The 8,691-nt window shown below is 47.1% G+C and overlaps 1 protein-coding gene across 1 annotated transcript in view; it reads right to left on the reverse strand.

Annotated features, from left to right (window-relative positions):
• Positions 1-694, reverse strand: part of ZNF638 (zinc finger protein 638) — a 45,808-nt gene extending 45,114 nt beyond the window's left edge. Inside the window, exon 1 of the mRNA XM_087723885.1 lies at positions 558-694. The gene's annotated coding sequence lies outside the window, so the exon portion shown is untranslated. The remainder of the gene's footprint in view (positions 1-557) is intronic.
• Positions 695-8,691: the final 7,997 nt, after the last annotated feature.

The following is an 8,691-nucleotide window of genomic DNA, read 5'->3' on the forward strand; positions in this document are numbered from 1 at the left end:
ACAGTAATAAAATATAACAAATAAATGTAATAAATGTAATAAATAACTAATAAAATATAACAAATAAATGTAATAAATGTAATAAATAACTAATAAATAACAGTAATAAAATGTAACAAATAAATGTAATAAGGGTAATAAACAACTAATAACTAAACTAATAAATAACTAAATAACTAATAAATAACAGTAATAAAATGTAACAAATAAATGTAATAAACAACTAAAATAAATAACTGTAATAAATAAATAACAGTAATAAAATGTAAAAAAATGAATGTAATAAATGTGAGGAAATAAATCTAATAAAATAAATAAGGGGGGTAAGAAGAAACGGCAGAGGCCACCCAGGGGAACGGAGGGAGGCCTGCAGCGCCTGGAGCCGCACCCGAAGGGCGCCGGGAACCCCATAAGCGAGCCGGGCGGCCCTGCCAGGGAGGCCTCCCGCCACCCCTCAGCCGCCGCCATTTTGCGGCCTTCGGGACCCCGCCGCCCTTCGCCCGGGACGGGCTAGGAGAGAGCGGGTGGGGAGGCGGGGGACAGACCGCAGGGCCTACCTCTTCTCTGCTCCCGGCCTCCCCTTCTCCGGCCGCCCGCCGAGGCCTCGCGTCGCCCGAGTCGCAGCAGCAGCAGCACCGCCGCCGGCCGCCTCACGAGGAACCGACGCCGCCTCAGCACCGCTGGGGCCGTCTGCGCAGGCGCGCCGCGCGTGCGGGGAGAAAGACGAAGCGGCCCCCGGCCGAGAGCGACGCCGCGCATGCGCCTCCTGCGGCAGCCCCCCCCACTAGAGCGCGAGACGAGCGGGGCGGGGCGCGCGGAGCGCCTGCGCAGTCGCTTTCCCCAATCCACGCACGGGACTCTGAGCCAGTGTTTCTCAACCTTGTCAACTTGAAGACGTCTGGACTTCAACTCCCAGAATTCCCCAGCCAGCATTCGCTGGCTGGGGAATTCTGGGAGTTGAAGTCCAGACGTCTTCAAGTTGACAAGGTTGAGAAACACTGCTCTAAGCCATTGTGCAAAGCCAGACCCGGTTCCTGCAGCCCTTCCTCACGTGCTTTGACCCGGAGAGTTAAAATATGGAGGATATAACGGTTGCAGGAGCTGGGTTTGGAGAGCCTTAGAGCAGGGGTTCCCCCAAACTTTTAAGACTTGTGTTCTGGGAGTTGAAATCCACAAGTCTTAAAAGTTGCTGGGTTTGAAGACCCGGCCTTAGAGAAAAGAAGGATTCGCTTAACAACTGTGGCAAGAAAAGTTGTAACAGGGGGCAAATGCCCATATATACACCCGAACTAAGGCTGTATTGTTTCTCCGTGTCATATAGGTGGGTACATGTATAATGTTATATTTATATTATGCTTACGTAGTGTATATTGGAGTGGTGACCCTTTCAGGGCGACAGACAACGAAATTTCATTTTAATAGCAAGAGCCGAGGTGGCGCAGTGGTTAGGGTGCAGCACTGCAGGCCACTTCAGCTGACTGCTATCTGCAGTTCGGCGGTTCTAATCTCACCGGCTCAGGGTTGACTCAGCCTTCCATCCTTCCGAGGTGGGTGAAATGAGGACCCGGATTGTTGTTGGGGGCGATATATGCTGACTCTGTAAACCGCTTAGAGAGGGCTGAAAACCCTATGAAGCGGTATATAAGTCTAACTGCTATTGCTATTGCTATAATACATGCAAAGTGACAATAAAGTTATATATTCAGAACTGACTTTACAACTGTCTCACTTAGCAATGGAAATTATGGGTTGAACTGTGGTCATACGTCGAGGACCCTCTGCAAATTAAACAGGTATTGCACCCATCGGTGGTGGGATTCAATTTTTTTTTACTACGGGTTCTGTGGGCGTGGCTTGGTGGGCGTGGCAGGGGAAGGTTACTGCAAAATCCCCATTTCCCCCTCCCGATCAGCTGGGACTCGGGAGGCAGAGAATAGATGGGGGCGGGGCCAGCCAGAGGTGGCATTTTGCCGGTTCTCCAAACTACTCAAAGTTTCCACTACCGGTTCTCCAGAACCTGCCAGAAGCTACTGAATTTCACCCCTGCCCTGAAGTGCTCTTTTTCAGCCCTGGAGAGCTATAGCAATAGCAGTTAGACTTATATACCGCTTCATAGGGCTTTCAGCCCTCTCTAAGCGGTTTACAGAGTCGGAATATCTCCCCCACAGTCCGGGTCCTCATTTCACCCACCTCGGAAGGATGGAAGGCTGAGTCAACCCTGAGCCGGTGAGATTAGAACCGCTGAACTGCAGATAACAGTCAGCTGAAGTGGCCTGCAGTGCTGCATTTAACCACTGCGCCACCTCGGCTCTTATCTATCTATCTATATCTATCATCTATCTATCTATGTATGTATGTATCTATCTATCATCCATCCATGCATTACATCTGTTTATCGTCCGTCCGTCTGTCTGTCTGTCTGTCTGTCTGTCTATCTATCTATCTATCTATCTATCTATCTATCTATCTATCTATCTATCTATCTATCTATCAATCTATCTATCTATCTAGCAATAGCAGTTAGGCTTTTATACCGCTTCATAGGGCTTCCAGCCCTCTCTAAACGGGTTACAGAGTCAGCATATCACCCCCACAGTCTGGGTCCTCATTTCACCCACCTCGGAAGGATGGAAGGCTGAGTCAACCTTGAGCCGGTGAGATTTGAACCGCCGAACTGCAGATAACAGTCAGCTGAAGTGGCCTTCAGTACTGCACCCTAACCACTGTGCCCTCAGAGAGAGGGAAAGGCTGTTAGAAAGCCGAGAAAGAGGCAGGGTGACCTCTGAGGATTAGCTGCATGGAGTTAATTCTCGCAGCCTGCTAAACGCCGAGTAACAAGAGACCTGGAGCAGCTGGGCCGAATGCAAAAGATGCCCTTCGCTCTTTCACCGCTCCGCACTCTTGCGCTAAATTCCTTTCCCATCTCCTGGATCTCTCGCCTCCCTTAACTTCTGGCCACGGGTTTTGCACCTGAAGGAGCAGGATGCTCGTGCAAACGTTCATTTGCAAGCTTACTCAGTGTTAACCATGTAATGAAAATGTTAAAAATGAGATGAAAATAGTGTTAGTAAAAAAAAAAACCTAGGAAGGCCACACCTGGACTGCGGCAATTTTGATTGATTGATTGATTACATTTCTATGCCGCCCTTTTCCCCGGAGGGGACTCAGGGCGGCTCACAATCCAAGTCAAGGGGGGGGGGGGTACAAATAAGGAAAAGAAAAAAGCACGAAACAAAACAGTACTACAATTTAAAAACACACAACAACCATACCATTCGAGAGGGGACGAAAGCTCATTAATTTTGGTCCCCAGGCTACAAAAAGCAAATGTTGAAACTCTGGAAAGAGTGCAGAGAAGAGTAACTGGGATGATTAAAGGCCTGGAGACTAAAACACACCAAATGTGGTTGCAGGATTTGGGTTTGGCCAATCTGGAGGAAAGAAAGACTGGGGGGGACACGAGAGCCGTCTTCTTCCAGGATTTGAGGGGTTGCCACAGAGAAGAGGGGGACAAGTTATTTTTCAAAGCATCAGGGCAAGAAACAATGGATGGAAGCTAACCCAGGAAGTTTAGTCTTTTGTGGTCCACAAAAAATATATTTGCATTTTCTATATTGCACTAAATACTATTTTATCTTTTTTCAAAATTCATATTAGTGGTCTGCGGGGTTTTAAATTATGAACTTAGTGGTCCCTGAGGTCCGAAAGGTTGGTGACCCCTCATCTAGTCCAATCCCCTGCTCAAGCAGGAGACCCTCTACGGTTGCAGAGGTAGACCCCGTCTCCGTGGTCAGGTGGCCGGCATGACTCAACACCCGAAGGTGCACAGAATGCTCTTCCCTTCCCACCAAAGTGGTTCCTGTTTCTCTACTTGCATTTTTAACGTGCTTTCGAGCTGCTAGGTTGGCAGAAGCTGGGACAAGTAACGGGAGCTCACTCTGTTATGCGGCGCTAGGGATTCGAACCGCTGAATTGCCTTTCTGATCGACAAGCTCAGCATCTTAGCCACTGAGCCACCGCGTCCCCTAAAATAAAGTAAAATAAAATAAAAAAATAAAAATAAAATAAAATAATAAAAAATAAAATAAAATAATAAAAAATAAAATAAAATAATAAAAAACAAAATAAAATAATAAAAAACAAAATAAAATAATAAAAACTAAAATAATAAAAAATAAAATAAAATAATAAAAAACAAAATAAAATAATAAAAAACAAAATAAAATAATAAAAAACAAAATAATAAAAAACAAAATAAAATAATAAAAAATAAACTAAAATAATAAAAAACCTAAAATAATAAAAAACCTAAAATAATAAAAAACAAACTAAAATTATAAAAAATAAACTAAAATAATAAAAATAAACTAAAATAAAAACAAATAATAAAAAATAAACTAAAATAATAAAAAATAAACTAAAATAATAAAAATAAACTAAAATAAAAACAAATAATAAAAAATAAACTAAAATAATAAAAAACAAAATAAAATAATAAAAAACAAAATAAAATAATAAAAACTAAAATAATAAAAAACAAAATAAAATAATAAAATAATAAAAAACAAAATAAAATAATAAAAAACAAAATAAAATAATAAAAAACAAAATAAAATAATGAAATGAAATGAAACCAGGAGGGGAGAGGGTGTCCCGTCCTCACAGCCACTTACCTCTTGGGGGGTTTCGGGGGGTCCTGCCAGGCCCTTGCCCCCTTGCATCTTCCCATGGGGAGCCTCGTGGGCATCCGGACCTCCAGCTGCCTGGGGGGAGGGCGGTCACTCCCAGGGCTCCCCTCCCAGCCGTTCTGCCCACGGGTGGGCGAGAGAGAACCTGGCAGAAGCGAGAGGGGCTCGATGTGAGACCGAGACCCCCTGGCTAAGCAGCTGGGCTGTTGGGGAAGGGAAAGGCGGAGGAGGCCCTCATTCCCAAAGGACCCAGGACTCCCTGACCTTCATCCTCCCAGCCAGATCCGAGCCCCCACCGGATTCCTCCAGCCTCCCTCCCTTCCCGGCCGGGTGCTTCTCTTGGGGACTTGAGTGACAGCCGAGGAGGGGACAGGAAGATGACACCTCGGTCACCACCCCTCTCATGGGACTGGCGGCACCCCCTGGCATCTCTTTAGCTTTCCCCGCTCAGGCAAGGTGCCAAGGCCCGGTGGCCGGGCGCTCACGTCCAGCTGGCTAGCTCAGAGGCGGGGACGGGGTCCGGCCAGATGAAGACACCTGGTTCGGGGGGAGTCAGAGCTGCTTTCAGAGCCGATTCGGACCACCAGGTGGCGCCCTTGTTCTGCTCCTCCAACCCAGAGTCTGGTCATTGACTTACGACCAGACCTGATCTCCAAACCTCTGTTGCTAAGTGAAACCATGTGACTCTGGCTTCCCCCCGGATTCTCCTCGCCTGAAGGTCACCGAAGGGCATCGCGCGACCTTCCTGGGGCACAGCGACCGTCATAAATACGAGTCAGTTGCCGAGCTTCTGAAGTTCGATCACGTGACTTGGTGGGGGGGTTCGCAAGGGTCGTAAGTGTGGAAAATGGTTATAAGTCACTCTTTTCAGTGCCGTGGTAAATCTGAACAGTTTACTAAATGAACTGTTGTAAGTTGGGGACCGCCTCTGCTTTCAGAGAGTCCGTTGAACGTCCCTTCAACGGCCAAAGCAATTTAGCCAGCAGCCAAAACGTGGTTTTGACGTGGTTTGGTTACCTGCTTTCCAAAGTCCTGTTAACCACTAAGCCACAAGGTTCTCCTCCTTTATCAGCTGAGCCAGGGAAATAGGTATATATTTAGTGTCACAATCCCTGGGATGCCCAAATATGGGAGGAAGCCTACTGCTTCCATCATCTGTCTATCGGCTCGTCACAAGAGACCATCCAGACAGAAACCCAATATTTTACTGTTGCCTTTGTTACATTTGTGTTGTATTTGTGCTGATAAATAAATAAAGGGAGACTAGTATAGATCTATTTCAAGCTATTTAGCTCTCATCAGCTAGCCATACCCTTACTGGGATTCGAACCTGGGCTGTATTACATCTTAGGCAGATGTGTTAACCACTAAGCCACAAGGTTCTCCTCCTTTATCAGCTGAGCCAGGGAAATAGGTATGTATTTAGTGTCACAACCCCTGGGATGCCCCAAATATGGGAGGAAGCCAACTGCTTCCTTTCTCTGTCTATCGGCTCGTCACAAGAGACCATCCAGACAGAAACCCAATATTTTTTTTACTGATGCCTTTGTTACATTTGTGTTGTATGGAATCAAAATTCAACCGTAGAGCAGTTTATCTCTACAGGTAGTCCTTGACTTACAACAATTCATTTAGTGGCCATTTGAAGTTACGACAGGGCTGAAAAATTGGACTCGCGAGCACTTTTTCCCCGCACTTACGACCATTGAAGCATCCCCCATGGGGGTCAGGTGATCAAGACTCAGACATTTGTCAACTGCTTCATATTTACGACGGTCGCAGGGTCACGTGATCCCCTTCTGCAACCTTCTGACTAGCAACGGAGAAGCCACTTAGCGACCGTGTCGTTGTTAAATTAGCAACTGCAATGCTTCACTTAGCAACGGTGGCAAGAAAAGTCGTAAAACGGGACGAAACGTAATAGAAGTTTCACTTAGCAACATCAATCTTGGCCTCAGTTGTGGTTTTAAGTCAAGAACTAACTGTATAGGACAGTGTTTCTCAACCTTGGTGACTTGAAGTCTTGTGGACTTCAACTCCCAGAATCCCCCAGCCAGCATAGCTGGCTGGGGGATTCTGGGAGTTGAAGTCCACAAGACTTCAAGTCACCAAGGTTGAGAAACACTGGACTATAAGATGCATTCTGGGTCTAACATAGAGATGAAGGAACCCCATTCACTTAGTGACCACATGCTTCATTTAACAACCGCAGCGATTAGCTTGAGAACTGTAGCGGAAAGAGACGATAAAACCAGACACGACTCAGCGCCTTGTTTAGGAACAGAAATTGTGGTTTCCCCATCCTTTGGGCGTAACTCGAGGACTGCGTACGGCGAAACCTTCCTTCCATCGAGCGGAAGGTGCTGGTTCTGTGTTCTTTCAGTACAGGGGGAGACCAACAACACACAGCGGCCACAACTTGTTCCAATGCTAAGCGAGGCGGTTGCTAAGTGGGTTTTGATCCATTTTCTGACCTTGCTTGCCAGAGTTAAGTGAATCACTGCCATTGTTAAGTGAGTCAAACGGTCGTTAAGTGAGTTGGGCTTCCCCCCCATTAACTTTGCTTGTCAGAAGGTCGCAAAAGGGGATCCCCCAAGGACACTGCGACCGTCATAAATATGAGTCAGTTGCCAAGCACCTGAATTTTGATCCAGTGACCGCAGGATGCGGAAATGGTCATAAGTGTGAAAAACGGTCCTAAGTCCCTTTTTTCAGTGCTTTCGTAACTTTGAATGGTCACTGAACGAACTGCTGTAACTCAAGGACAGCTGCCAAGGGAGTTTTGCTCCCTTGTTGCCACAGTTTTTAAGCGAATCATTCCAGTTAAGTTAGCAATAGGGTCGTTAAGTGAATCTCGCTTCCCCCTTGTCAGGCGGTCGCAAAAGGGGATCGCGCGACCCCCCCTCCAGGACCCTGCAACCGTCCTAAACGCAAGTCAGTTGCCAAGCGTCCAAAGTTTAATGATGGGGATGCAACGGTCATTAAGGAGAGAAGCAACTTAGAACTGAGGAGGAAATTTCCTGACAGTTAGAACAATTAATCAGTGGAACAGAAGTTGCCTCCAGAAGTTGTGAATGCCCCAACACTGGAAGTCTTTAAGAAGATGTTGGATAGCCATTTGTCTGGTTTCCTGCCTAGGCAGGGGGGTGGACTAGAAGACCTCCAAGGTCCCTTCCAACTCTGCTATTGCATTGTATTGTAAGTGTGAAAAACATAATTGTTTTCAGTGCCGTTGTAACTTTGGTCATTAAACGAACGGTTGTAAGTCGAGGGCCACCTGTAACATACGCAGAATCCTAAAATCCTACGGTGAGGTTGGAAAGGGACCTCCTGGGTCATCTAGCCCAACCCCCTCATTCTTCCTCTGAGCGAGGCTGCGGAAGCTGCACTTGCAGCCAAGCCCCACCAGGGGTCGCCAGTCTCCGCTTCTCAGCTGCTCCCTTCCCTCTCACGCCCACCCCTGCTGCATTCACACGACCAAAGGACACCAGATGCCTGTCCCCGCTTGTACACCAACTCGGATTCTCCCTTAAATTCACCCGACACGGAAACTAAGCGAGAGAAAACGGAGAGCCGCGTTCACACAGAGGCTCAACTGCAGCACCCCACCACACCACGGACGCTCGCGTAACTTTCTACGCATGCGCCATGGTGGTCGGCAGCCGATCGCGCAGGCGCGAAAGTTTTTTCTTTTACAGGACGGGGGATCCGCGTAAACAGCACAGCGCGATTTTCACCACCACCACCCGTCTTCCGCAAGGCGCATGCGTAAAGCCTGGGAACTGATTGGAAAAGACGGGGAACCTAGGAGGATATCGGCGGCCAATGGAGGGCGTTTTGGGGGGCAGATTGCGCGTATGCCTCCGCCCCTGCCGAATATTTTTTACGCATGCGCTAAGGGGGGGGGGGAAAGCACCCAAATCATTTTTACCAGCAGATGTCAGCAGAGAGCACTGTCAATCAATGCTGATTGGTGTCCCGTTTAATGACTTGGCTGCAGCCA

The sequence above is a fragment of the Thamnophis sirtalis genome, unplaced genomic scaffold (genome assembly GCF_051295495.1).
Source record: "Thamnophis sirtalis isolate CommonGarterSnake01/CBP01778 unplaced genomic scaffold, rThaSir2_p1.2 scaffold_10, whole genome shotgun sequence".
In the NCBI taxonomy this organism is placed as follows: Eukaryota; Metazoa; Chordata; class Lepidosauria; order Squamata; family Natricidae; genus Thamnophis; species Thamnophis sirtalis.